This window comes from Notechis scutatus, chromosome 1, assembly GCF_049901735.1.
Source record: "Notechis scutatus isolate UNSWTSFEM ecotype Mainland chromosome 1, rNotScu1.2, whole genome shotgun sequence".
Classification (NCBI taxonomy): Eukaryota; Metazoa; Chordata; class Lepidosauria; order Squamata; family Elapidae; genus Notechis; species Notechis scutatus.
In genome coordinates, this window is record NC_142009.1 from 73,492,955 (window position 1) to 73,506,935 (window position 13,981).

The following is a 13,981-nucleotide window of genomic DNA, read 5'->3' on the forward strand; positions in this document are numbered from 1 at the left end:
GGAGGTATTTGCCGGTTCTCCGAACTACTCAAAATTTCCGCTACTGGTTCTCCAGAACTGGTCAGAACCTGCTGAATACCACCTCTGGTTTCAAGGCAGAGTTCTTGTACTTAGAGATTTACAAGGATTTTTTTTTTAACCAAAGAATTCTATTCAGTCTATATGTGTTAAAAAGGTGGGATAAAAATCTTTTTAAAAATCTACTTTGTGAAAGGAAAAACGGAAGGTAAGGAAAGATGAGCCTATATTTGGGACCACTGAAAACAGAAACAGAGAAAGTGAGCATCTGTGAGAGAAAGAAAGTTCTTGTTATCTGGAAATAACTCTTTTGTAATCAGTGAGACCAGAAAATAAATGTGTGTTTTAAGTTTAAGGCTATAACCCATTTTATTTTTCTTTCTTCTTGAATCTGAAATTCAGCCTTTTAAACTCTTGTGGCATTTCAGCTCTGAATATTACTCTCCCAGGTTCTTTACCCCGACTTTCTGTTATGTTAGCTGATTCATACAGTCCTTTGAAAGCTTGTTTTTTTCTTTATTGCATTGCTACATATAGCATTGGCCTTTTTGGCTTACCCTAACAATTGTCATCATTAATGTTAATGCCAGCGTTTGTATATCAAAATGAAGGTCATTTTTCCCTGACAGGATTAAATACATTGATATTTTAGAAAATCTTGGAAAAATCTATATCTCAAAATTACTTTCATGTCCACTGTACACTAGATGAGATATGACTGCACACCTTAATTATTCAAGCATGGTGATGTCATTGATTGTTGTAGAAAGCAGGCAATGTGATTGTTGGCATAAAAAGCATGACCTACAGAAAATGGAAATTGTCTTTAGATGTAAAGGGCGCCATTAATTTCAGTTCTGAAGGCAAAAAAATAGCATAATAAATCAATGCCCAAAAAGGAAAAAAAAGTGAACTACCGGTGATAAGAGCCAATCAGGTTTAAGATATTATCTAAGTTTTCTGCAGGTCATCCCATTTTCCCCATGCATGATTCTTAATCATTTGTGCATATACTGTATGTATTACAAATGAATCAACTGATCAGTAAATCAATTGATTGAAAAAGCAGTGTAAATTTAATATAAATCAGTGATTCCCATAAAGTTTGTAGTATGTTTTCAGCATCATTTAGATTTGTGGCGGTAAGGACTTTTACCAGGGACTGCCAGCAGCTGATCATGTACCGTGTGTAGATTAGCTTTTCGAAATATGATCACCATGTCTGTAGTTTAACAGATTTAACATATTTAACAGATTAACAGAGCTGGAAGGGACCTTGTAGGTCATCTAGTCCAACCCCCTGCCCAAGCAGGAGACCCTACACCATTTCTGACAGATGGCTGTCCAGTCACTTCTTGAAAGCTTCCAGTAATGAAGCTCCCAAAACTTCTGAAAGCAAGCTGTTCCATTAGTTGATTGTTCCCACTGTCAAAAAATTTCTCCTTATTTCCAGGTTGAATCTCTCCTTGGTTAGTTTCCATCCATTATTCCTTGTCTGGCCTTCAGGTGCTTTGGAAAATAGGTTGCCTCCCTCCTCTCTGTGGCAGACCTTCAAATATTGGAACACTGCTATCATGGTCTCCCCTGGTCCTTCTCTTCACCAGAGCTGACTAGAATTTGCACAACATTCATATCAGTCTTTCTTTCAGTGTAAGAGAGATTAATTTCTGGAACATAATTATCTGTCTTTCCTGGAGCATTCTGTTGTCAGAGTTGAAAGTACAGTACTGAATAAAGTATTATTTTCCCAGGGCTAAGATAATAAAAGCAATTTGTGGATGAGGCTCTACATTACAAGGCAGCTTCTTTAAACATTAGAATGGCCAATTTAGTTATGTAAACAAACATGTAATATGAGCAATTTGAAAAACAACTACATGCTGTTTCACAGTTTATATTAGGTAGAATAGACAGAACATTGATCTTGAGATGTTTTTAATTCACCTTTTGCCTTAAATTCAATTATACATGCCCCCGCCTCCTGAAATATTTAAAATCTTACAATCCTTCCAAAGCAATTTCCTTCCAAATTGCAAAGTTGAGCTGTTTGTGGGAGATTCTGAAATGGTTTCTAAGAACAGAAGGTGAAGGAAGATGAATTAACAAAAGCATTTCTATTCTTTTCAATATTTTCAGATTTCGTCCCTATCTCTGAGAGGAGAAAAATGGGAAATGCATTTAATTTCTCCACTGAAATCCAGATGGACTTTAATGCTGACTAGGTAAGGTCTTTTCTGATTTTCATAAACTTTCTTTTTTTACTGACATAAGCTTTCAACTTGTAAATGACCTAGAGAAATCTTTTGACTTGAAAGGGACTTTAATAAATGTTTAGATAACTAATCTCTGCATTGTTCCCAATAATAGAACTTGCACTGCAGTATTATTAGGCACATCATGTTTATCATTGCCATTGGAAGCATGCAGAAATTACTGTAGAAGAAGTAATTTTCTTGCTCATCTGCATTGCTAAATCCATGCCCTTTAATTTAAAAGATTTTCTTTTTTTTCTTTAATTCAATTCACTTATGTCTGATATTACTGAAAACTCATATTGTTCCGAGGCCAATCAAGATGTAAAGCAAATGTGATAAAAATGACCACACTTTTAATGTTTGTATTCTTTTTAATTTAAACCACATCTGCATACCCTTATGTCATCTTAATATAATTGCTAAACAGTAGTGGTGGTTATACAGAGAATTTGGATTTATTCATAACTCTCTACAACTGAATCATGACATAGAAGGATCCAGTAGGAAACCTGTTTCTTTTAAAGTAGGGTGTGGCCTCACCTTGCACAAGGTAAGATACTTATGACCCCAGGACTGCATTCTGCATTTCAGTACATTGCATTAACTTTAACAATCTAGTCAAATGACTAGCTAGTCCTGTGGAAAAGCTTCAAAAGACACTTAGTCAAACAATAGAGTAAAAGCATCAGTGTCTAGCTATTACCTTGATGTCTGTTGTCCCAGTATGAGTCTGGGTTTATACTGTAATTATGACTCATGAAAAAAAACACCCGTTAGTTAGGTGTAGGATCTACAAGACCATGTTGCCTCTAATAAGTGCCAAAGGGGAGGTTAACTGATAAAACTGTAAAATCAAGTAGAACTCAGGAAGCACATGTAAAATATGAAAAGTGTTAGTTCTGAAATAAGCATGTCCTAACTGGTATTCTACTAATAAGTATTTTAACTATCACTCTTTGTTAAATGGTAAGTTTTTTGTGTGTATTTCTACTCTTTGCTCATTTTCTAATGCCAGTTTGCAAAGGTAAAATTTAGAAACTGGCCAGAGAACAATTTCATCTATTCTATATTCTTAAACATGGCAGAGTTTCTCTTGGAAGAATCAACAACGATTGGTTTTCTTTTACCTCCAGAATTCATTTTGGAGATGTCATTTAAATAGTCTGGTCCCAGCTTCTATTGACCAGCATACCTCATCAACATGCTTGTCTCTTGGAACTGTCTGGAGAGATTCTTCAATTCTTCATCTTTAAAAGAAGGGGCTTGGGCTTCAATAAACCAGTAACATGTTGTGGTTCCTTCCATTATTTTTGTGTATGAAAAGAAATCTGAAACATTGGGATTTGTAGACATTTAGCCTTGAACCAGATTTCAAATCAAAGACAATTTTTAAATAATGTACAGTACATCTTTTGGGAACCGAAAAAAGCAGTGTGTTCATCAATTTTTGATATTTAATATATTTTACTGATGAACCAGCTGTAACTTGAATAATTTTTGTCAAGCATCTTTTTAAAAAATGACAAAAGAATCCCCTCCAGTGCTTGCTTTTTTGAACAAGTTAGGACTAGTTCCAACTGACATCTTAGAGCTTTATGTATTTAACATATTTCTGCACCACCCAAGTTCATTTTGGATTACATTTTGACTACAACTGGGGGAAGGGTGAATGTAGAAATTCTGCATAAACTGCAAATTCATGCAACAGGAAGGCTAGGCAAGCTATCAATCTATTCATCTCAAGTGTGTAATGTTTTCATTTATATGAGCATTTTATGAAAATATTGGTTCATTGCACCAACATGCCTTCAGTTCAGCTTTCACTAAATCGAATTAGACATGCTTTTTAATATTATTTTTTTTGTAGAGCATTATATTTGAAAGAAATAGATCTAATGTTGGCATGGGCCCGGATTTTATTCCTGATCTGAAAAGTATTTTTGTACCTTTAATTCACAGACAGCATGGCAGAGGGAGAGTGAATAGTTTGAGCAAAGACCCCCTTAATCATAATCTAACCATTTCTTGAAGATCAAAATTAGTTTAAAGAGTTGGAGCTGGAATTCTACGTTTGGGATTTAATGTTGGTATAGCCAAACAACATGGCCATCCTTATTTTTTTGTACTTATGTATTGGTTTCAGAGTCCTGTAAATATGTGTTTTGACTTCAGTCCAATTTATCCATCTAAAGTTATTCTGTTTGGAAAGTACGCTCTTAATTTTGCTTAATCTATAAATGGTAGTTACCATTTATAGATTAACAATTCACTCTGTGACATGCAAGCATAAACTGCTGAAACTTTAAGAATGTTACTAGGAAGAGATTTATGGAATAACCAATATATCAGGCATGGCTGAAGATTTCATTGTTGCCAGATGATCACTGACTAACTGACACTAGCCTCATTCGTAAAACTGGCCATATTCATCATCTGGTTTTTAATTTGCAACAGTTTCTGATCTCTATATGAGGACATTTTTGTTAAAATTTGTCATGGACAGATCACTTTCTGGACATTCTGAAGCTTGCTGCCATAAATCTCCAGGAAGCAAGGAAGGACCAGTTAGGCTGGTCCACTCCAGATATCATATGCATTTTATGAGTTTTCATAGGTGCTTGGAGAGTTTCTCACTGATCCGGTGGGCAGTTGCGCCACAGTTCTTACTGAGCACTGAGACATGAAATTGACAAGGAATGTTCCCAAGCAGCCCTACAGATAAAGAACACTATGGTTAATGGAGATCCCAGGGAACTCTATGGTTAATGGAGGAGTTCCAGGAAATGAAATAATAGAAGAGATGCCTAGAATACCAACGATAGAAAATGAAGTAAGTAGTAGTGTGGTAGTAAGGGTGGCAAAGCAACCACACTTCTCTGACCTTATTGCACCTGCAGAGTGCCATCCAGTGGATTTATTTAAGATGACCCAGACTCTTGAGCAAGGACAGATGAGAAGATGATTATGTGGGCTTGTTTGCAAGGCACTTAAGGACAAAATCACGTGTATTTGCTTGAAGCTAGAAACATTTTAAAGTTAAGATGTTTTGATAAATCCCATGGATTATTCAATGTGTATATTTTAGAAAAAAGGAGAGGGGGGAGGGAGGCAGGGAGGGAGAGGAGAAAAAAGAAAGGAAGAAGAAAGGAAGAAGGAAAAGAAAGAACAAAGAAAGGAAGGAAAAGAAAGGAAGGGAAGGAAGGAAAGAAAGAAGGAAAGAAGGAAGGAAAGAAAGAAAGAAAGAAAGAAAGAAAGAAGGAAGGAAGGAAGGAAGGAAGGAAGGAAGGAAGGAAGGAAGGAAGGAAGGAAGGAAAGAAAGAAAGAAAGAAAGAAAGAAAGAAAGAAAGAAAGAAAGAAAGAAAGAAAGAAAGAAAGAAAGAAAAGTCTGGGTATCATCAAGAGAGTTGTGTTAGAATGCCATGTTCTTAATAGGTTGCTTACCTTTACTTTTACTGGAATTCAAGATTTATGTGAGCGTTCAGTTTGTCAAAAAATATATCCATAACATTTATCCCATAACATATCAGTTATTTCAGTGCTGCTTATATGGAACTGACCTAGACTTACTTCAGCTACAGTTGGGAAAACAAATTAGTAATACAGTACATGTATACTGGAAGAAGGTCAACCCCTTCTGGCACAGTCCCTGAGAAAGTTTTGTCTTTGGCATGCACAACCTAAAACTATGTGATAGAATGCAGCTCTTTCTTCAAGCTTTCAGTTCCAGAATAAAAGACTTCAGGGTTTGGGCTCTCCAGAGGCCGATGTTGGCAAAAACCTCTCATTATAGATACTTTAAACTTGCCTCTTGTAAACTCAACAATTTGTCTTTTAAAAAATAATAATAATGGCATGCTGTTTTAATTCATTACCATCTGAGGAAGAAAAAAAACCTGTTTTATCTGGTACAGCTTAATCAAAGAGCTTACAAAATCAACACATCTGCCAAGTGATATTCTTAGCTACTTGTTTTCCTCTTAGTTTGCAACATACTTCCTGATAAATTCTTGGCTTGTCCCCATGTTCTGTAGGGCATTATTTGGCCAATTGAACTAATGTGTTTAATGTTATAAATAGAGCCAGAACCACATCACATCAGGGTCATAGATTCCAGGGCTTCCTGTTTATTTGTAAGGGTTTGTAGAAGTTATTCCCAGACTCTCACTAGAAAATGTAGCCACTTTTCAGATATCAACAAATCTAAATTGGGAACAGTCTGCTGTTTTATATCCCAAAGTTACAAATAATATTTAAAATAATGAGTTCTGCTTTAATAGCTTACTACAGACTCGTAACAAAGTGCTCATTGAACTAATTTCTCATAGAAATTTCTTAGCATATTTCAAACAGTTTGAACTGACACCAAATGGAAATGCCAAAAGTAGATCCTAGAGTTTTTTGGGTTGTTTTTTTTAAATTTTTTTATTGGTTTTTAAAACAAACATAAACAAACAAAACATAAAAACATCAAATCATCTTCCATATATGTACATACAGTGTGCCGGTTGGCTTACAAATTGTTTTGTGCTTCCATTTCATAGTCTTCAATTATAATTACATTGTATATAATCTCGTATTTTCAATTAATATATTAAATACATTAATATCATTAATCAATCATTTGACTATACTTTTATTCATTCATGTTTTCCAAAATGATCATATTTTGCTTAATTTGTTTTATGACAATTCATATCATTGTCCCAGATCTATCCTAGAATCATTTTGTAGATATAATTAGAAAAGAATACATCTTTATATATTTATTATTTTCTAAAAGTCTACATATTTCATTACTATATTTTATTGTCTAACCATTGATAGAATAGATCCCAAACTTTATAAAATTGTTTATCATCTTGTTCTCTAATTTCAAATGTCAATCTACTCATTTCAGCACATTCCAATATTTTCTTAATGATTTCCTCCTGTGATGATATTTTCCCATTTTTCAGCAAATACAATCCTAGCTGCTGTTAATACATTTACAATCAGGTATTTCAAGTCTTTACTATATATTTCAGGTAAAATTCCCAATAAAAATATTTCTGGTTTCAAATCTATATGCTTTTTTTGTCATTTTTTCCAACCACGTGTGGATTCTAGTCCAGCATTTTTTAGCATCCGCACAAGTCCACCACATATGGTAATTTGAGCCAGGTGTCTGATGACATTTCCAACATTTTTCAGATTTGTTCTTGAACATTCTTGCTCTTCTTGTCGGGGGGAAATGCCACCTGTAAAACATCTTATACAAATTTTCTTTATATGCTGTTGACATTGTCATTTTATAATTTTGAGACCACAATTTTTCCTTTCTTTTTTAGCCTTTTTGTTCACTTTTTCACCTTTTTTAGGATTTTACAACTTTTTCTTTTTTCTGTGTGTCCATGGTGTGTTTATGGTCTTTTCCTTCATTTTTGAATTTTTACTGTCATCTAACCAACTAATTGGATTAAGGTATACAAGAACCTGAAGAAATTTTTTCTTCTTTTTCTATTATTATTACTATTTGGCTTCTCTTTTCTTACTATTCTTCTACTTTTTTCCTACTATTTTTATTTGGAACTGCAATTGGTTATTTTACAACTGGATTAAGGTTTAGAAGAACCTGAAGATTTTGAACTCCTCAAAATGAGTAGGAAATTAACAGCTCCTGGTTCTTCAACTTCCACTTCTTCCTCTCCACCATCTGGAGGACAGCGTTCAATATAGACAATATTAAGGCAAGAAAAAGAACAAGAAAAAGTGATCCTGCAGATGATTATGCAAGGAATTCAAAATACTCAAACAAGATCAGAGAATATTGAAAAGAGAATAGAGAACATTTAACAAAGAACAGAGAATATTGAACAAAGAACAGGGAAAACCGATGAAAAAGTGGAGAACATCCAACAAATGATGATGAAGTATGATGAGAGACTCCAAAAAATTGAAGAAGAATATAAACAAAGAGACAAGAAGATTGGAGACATTGATAACAGACTAACTGTGGTTGAACAAGATAAAAGTGGTATGCTGAGATGGGAGATGGACAGATCAGAATTTTATCTTAAATTCCAAAACATAGAGGAAGAAAAAGGACAAAACCTAGCCGAGATAATGATAGAAATATTGGCTGAAGCTTTGGAAATAACTGAAGAGATGATGGATGGAATAGATGAGGTTTATCAAGTCTTCACAAGATATGCGATGAGAAATAGCTTACCAAGAGAAGTTCACATCAGATTTACAAAGAAAGCCATTAAAATGCAAATATTGCAAATGGCAAGAGAGAAAACATTGAAATACAAAGATAAGGAGATTGTGGTCTTGAAACAAGTACCCAGAAGAGTGAGAGAGATGAGAAGAGAAGAGAAGAGAATACTGATTCTTGACCAAATTGTTACTTAAAAAAGAGGTGAATTATAGATGGCTGATTCCAGAAGGTTTAATGTTTACATGGCAAGAACAGAGATATAGAATTGATTCAATTGGGAAAGCTGAATCATTTTACACAGAATGTTTTAGAGGGAAAGAGGAAGAGGCAGAAAAAGAAATTTCACTAATTGAATTCCAAGAGGACTCCCAAATGACGACTGAAAAAGAAGGTGCAGTAGGTGGAAAGGAGGAAGCCAAAGAACAACGTGAACCAAGATCCACGAGAGCTGTCAAACCTAATTACAAAATATAACCATGGAAGAGAAAAAATTGATTACAATTAATATAAATGGACTTAACTCAGCCGTGAAAAGAAGGAAAATCTTTCATAAATTAGAGAAATTAAAATTTGGTATAATCTGCCTACAAGAAGTACATATTAAAAAACAATATGAGCAATTGTTGATACAGCCAAAATTAGGAAAAATATTCACTTCCTTGACACAATGTAAGAAAAGAGGAGTGGTTTTATATATTAAAGAGACCATCTCAGCGAAATTGATTTATACTGATGACGACAGAAGAATATTAATGGTGGAAATAATGGACAATAATACGAAAACATTCCTGATTGCAATCTATGCCCCAAATGACAATCAAGAAGAATTTTTTAAAAATTACATATGAAAATAGTTGAACTGGACTATGTTAACATAGTTATGATGGGAGATTTTAATGGAATTGTAGACAATAAACTGGACTACACAACACAGAAAACAATAAAGCAAAATAGAAAGACTCTCCCTAAATATTTTTCTTAAAATGGTAGATGAAATAAACTTAAAAGATACATGGAGAGAAAGAAATGCTAAAACTAAACAATACACCTTCTACTCAAATAGACACTTATCATGGTCCAGAATAGATATTATATGGATATCAACAGAATTGTTAACTAATATTCAAGAAATAAATATTGAAACAAGTACTTGGGCAGATCACAATCCAATGACAATTAAATGGAAAGGACAAAGGAGAAGATCTAGATGGACGTTAAATAATACTATTTTAAAGGGAAAAGACTTCACACAGTGGATGGAGAAAGAATTGGCTTTTTTCTTTGGAGAAAACAAAAAAGAAGATACATCAATCCAGAATGTATGGGATACAATGAAGGCATATGCCAGAGGCTTGATAATAGACTACACAAGGAAAAGAAATACCATGAAAAGATTAGCCTCTAAGGCATTAGAAGATGAGTATAAAGGACTTGAAAAAGAGCTACAGAAAATGCCACAGAGAAAGGACATTAAGTTAAAAATGGATATAACCAAGCATAAAATGGGTCTAATAGAAAAAGAAGAATTAGCACAAAAAATTAGAGGTGCCAAACAGAACTATTTTGAAGATGCAAATAAACCAGGTAGATGGTTAGCATATAAATTGAGAAAGGAGAAAGGATCAAGGAAAATATTGCAATTAATAGATGACCAAGGCCAAGTTTGCTATGGTAGTAAAGAGAAGAAGGAAATTATTCAAGATTATTATGGGAAACTATACACACAAGAGAATATTGATGAGGAAAGAGTTAAACAGTATTTACAGAATGCTAGTTTACCCCAGATACCTAAAGAGATTGAAACGATGTTAGAAAGCAATATAACGATGATGGAGCACTTCAGAAACAAAATAATGGAAAGGCACCAGGCCCAGATGGACTTCAGGCAGAATTTTACAAAACATTACAAGAATCATTGAATTTTCCATTGCTAGAAGTTATGAATGAAGTTATGTTAAAGAAGAGGATACCTAAATCATGGTCAGAAGCTTATATCACACTTGTTCCAAAAGAGGAGACCGATCCATTACAAATCAAGAACTATAGACCTATCTCCCTACTAAACACAGATTATAAAATCTTTTCTTCAATATTGGCAGAAAGACTTAAAAAATATTTAAATAATTTTATCCATCCTGATCAAAATGGATTTCTGCCAAAGAGACAAATCAAAGACAATATGAGAATAATCTTGGACACTTTGGAATACTACGAGGCACATCCCGAAAAACAAATGGCTTTGATATTTCTAGATGCACAGAAGGCATTTGATAATGTGAATTGGTGATTCATGTTATTACTGCTGGAACAGATGGGCTTTGCTAGAATATTTATTCAAGCAATAGAAGCTATATATCATAAGCAGACGGCAAAGGTAATGATAGAGGGAGAACTGACAGAATCTATCGATATAGGAAAAGGAACAAGACAAGGGTGCCCATTATCACCTCTGTTGTTTGTGTTAACTTTGGAAGTGCTAAATAGAAATATTAGAGATGAAAAGAATATAAAAGGGATGAAAATTAAAAAGGAAGAATTTAAATTGCAAGCATTTGCAGATGATCTGGTTTTTATCTTAGAAGACCCAGTAGAAACAGCATCAAAATTGATAGAAAAGATAGAGACATATGGAAAGGTGGCTGGTTTGAAAATAAATAAAGATAAGACAAAGATCTTGACAAAGAATATGCTACCAAGACAAAAGAAAGAACTGGCAGATCTATTGAAAATTCAGGTAATGAATAAGATCAAGTACTTGGGGATACACTTGACAGCAAGATGCAGTACACTAAAAGAGAATAATTATATTAAACTTAAACAGCAGATAGCGCTAGATTTGGCGAAATGGGAAAATTTACAACTGTCATTAATAGGGAGAATATCAACAATCAAGATGAATATATTACCCAGAATTTTATATTTGTTTCAAACAATTCCAATTAGGCTTGGAAAAGACTACTTTGAAGATTTAAATAAAATTGTGTTGAAATATATATGGCAAGGTAAGAAAGCGAGAATAAAGTTAAAACTTTTGCAAGATGCTAGAATAAGAGGAGGATTTGGTTTGCCTAATTGGGAGTTGTATTACCAAGCTACAAATTTGATGTGGGTTAAGGAATGGATAACATTAAGAAATACTAGATTGTTGACATTAGAAGGACATGATCTGTTGTTGGGGTGGCATGCTTTTTTATGGTATAAAGGAACTAAAACACAGGGGTACTTTAGAAGACATTATATATGGGAGTCTCTGTGGTTAAATTGGGAGAAGATTAAAAGACAATGTTATTTGAAAATTTCAGTCTGGCTATCGACTATTGAAGCATTTTCTTATCCTATAATATGCAAAAAGGAACAAACAGTTAGATATGGTGAAATATTGAATGAAAAGGGTGAACTTAAATCTATACAAAAACTAGAGGAACAAGGTATAAAGATGAATTGGTTTTCATATGCGCAAATACATTCAAGGTATGATAAAGATTCTAAAACAGAAGGTTTCTATGATAAACTGACTGACTTAGATAAGATTTTGACAGGTACTGATGAAAAGGTGATTAAAAAGTTGTATGGATATTTATTAGAAATTAATCTAGAAGAAGAACAAGTTAAAGAAACTATGATTGCTTGGGGGAAGAATTTCGGATATGGGATTGATCTTGAGAAAAGATCCTAGTTTTCAACATGGTTCCTCCACATATATTTTAACTACAATCTCCATGGAACTCCATGGAGTTTGGGGGCACTGATTTAGGCATCACAACTGAAGAGCAGAAAATTGGGGGAGGCTGGGGCATCCAATCATAAAGAAGCTACTATTATAACAGATGATTGGGATACAAAGCTCCTCAAATTATTTATGGAAGTTTCAGGGGCAGACATGAGAATGGTACACCTGCACACTGCTCCTATTCTGTTAAATAAGCTTTGCATACCTGAATTTACATGAATGGTTCTATACTGAAATAATATATGCTTTTCAGTTCAGTTCAGACTAGGTGAATGAAGAAAAAACATGGAAATTTCATCACATAATTATTGGAACCTTGAAGGACAGCCTTTATTGATATAATTTTCTGAATTACTTAGAATCTTTTTTTGTTTTTACTTCCAAAGCAGTACAGGCATAATATTCCCCTCTGAAAAAAAAATCGGGGCCGGCCAAAAGAGACCCCCCACCGCGCGCCAAGAAATCGCCCGCCCGCCCGCCGCTCATCCTGCCCGCCCGCCGCTCGCACCACCCGCCCCACCCGCCGCTCGCACCACCCGCCCCGCCCGCCGCTCGCCCCGCCCGCCCGCTGCTCGCACCGCCCGGGCGATTCCCAAAAAAATCGGAATTCCGATTTTAATCGGAAAAATATCATGTCTGGCAGTATATAACATTTCAAATATTCTACCAAGTAAAATCGTTCATTTGCCTAAATTAAAAACAAAAACCACTGACCGAAGGGTCAGCAAATAAATACGGAAGGTAAACATTAGGGGATTAAATAAAATGAGACTGTGCTCTGCTGGCCCTTCAAAAAACTTAGATGATCTGCATGTGCTCCAGGGCTTCATGTATGGTGATATGGCTGGTTATGCAAACTTACAGTATTTTAATAAATTAAAAAATTCAACATAATATATATTGTAATACTTCCTAGAATTTGGTCTAACAGCTAACATACAGACACTTTATGTTTCGGTATTGTACATTCAGAAAGTGATAATAGTAAATAGACCAGTTTGAGCAAATGTTGTTAACAATCAAAATATATTCTTTCAGAAATTGGAACATTTGCTACTAAAGTTAAACTATTTCACTGTGTAAGGATTGGCTTCTTTTCACTCACCTGAGCAAAGTAAATATAAGGACCAGATAAAATTGAAAGGGAAACCCTTTTTAGCTTGGGAATTTATACTTTTTCCTGCCCAGCCTAGAAGCAGTGAGGGCATAAATAGCAAATATGCTGTCACCTGAACGATGGGAATATTGTGTCCATCATTCAGATTTAACTTTTGTGGGAAGGTTAAGTGGTTATGCCCCCCTCTCCCATGGGCTTTATATCTTGCCTCCTAGCCTCCCAAATTAACCCCATTTTGGAGTGTTTTCTTATTTCGGAAGGGATAATACAGTTGCAAGATTTAAGGCCACCATTTTGCCTCTTGAAATCTGGTCCCTTAATAAAAGGTCTGACATTTTCAGCCCCACCAATTCCAGGGAGGTCTGGGGATTGCAGGGCTGTGCATGGCCAGTAAGCTGCAAGCTGCTTACTTATGCAGTAAATTATATTGAAGAAAAAATAGATTGCAAGGCATTTTAGGATAGTCCTCAATTTACAACCATTCCATTAGTGACCGTTCAAATTACAACGGCACTGAAAAAAGTGACTTATGACCAGTTGTCACTCTTACAACCATTGCAGCATCCCCCAGAATTCAGGCACTTGATAATTGGCTTGTATTTATGGCAGTTGCACTGTCCTGGGGTCATGTGATCACCATTTGTATTGTAGAAAGTTAGCAC

The 13,981-nt window shown here is 34.7% G+C and overlaps 2 long non-coding RNA genes across 2 annotated transcripts; one reads left to right on the forward strand and one right to left on the reverse strand.

The window, feature by feature from the left end:
• Positions 1–365: 365 nt before the first annotated feature.
• LOC148132857 (uncharacterized) lies at positions 366–5,841 on the reverse strand. The gene is made up of 3 exons (XR_015746943.1): positions 5,715–5,841; positions 3,466–3,601; positions 366–2,089 (listed from the first exon to the last, which is right to left on the reverse strand). It is a non-coding gene; the product is annotated as an uncharacterized LOC148132857 (long non-coding RNA).
• Positions 2,169–3,563, forward strand: LOC148132858 (uncharacterized). The gene is made up of 2 exons (XR_015746944.1): positions 2,169–2,240; positions 3,407–3,563. It is a non-coding gene; the product is annotated as an uncharacterized LOC148132858 (long non-coding RNA).
• Positions 5,842–13,981: the final 8,140 nt, after the last annotated feature.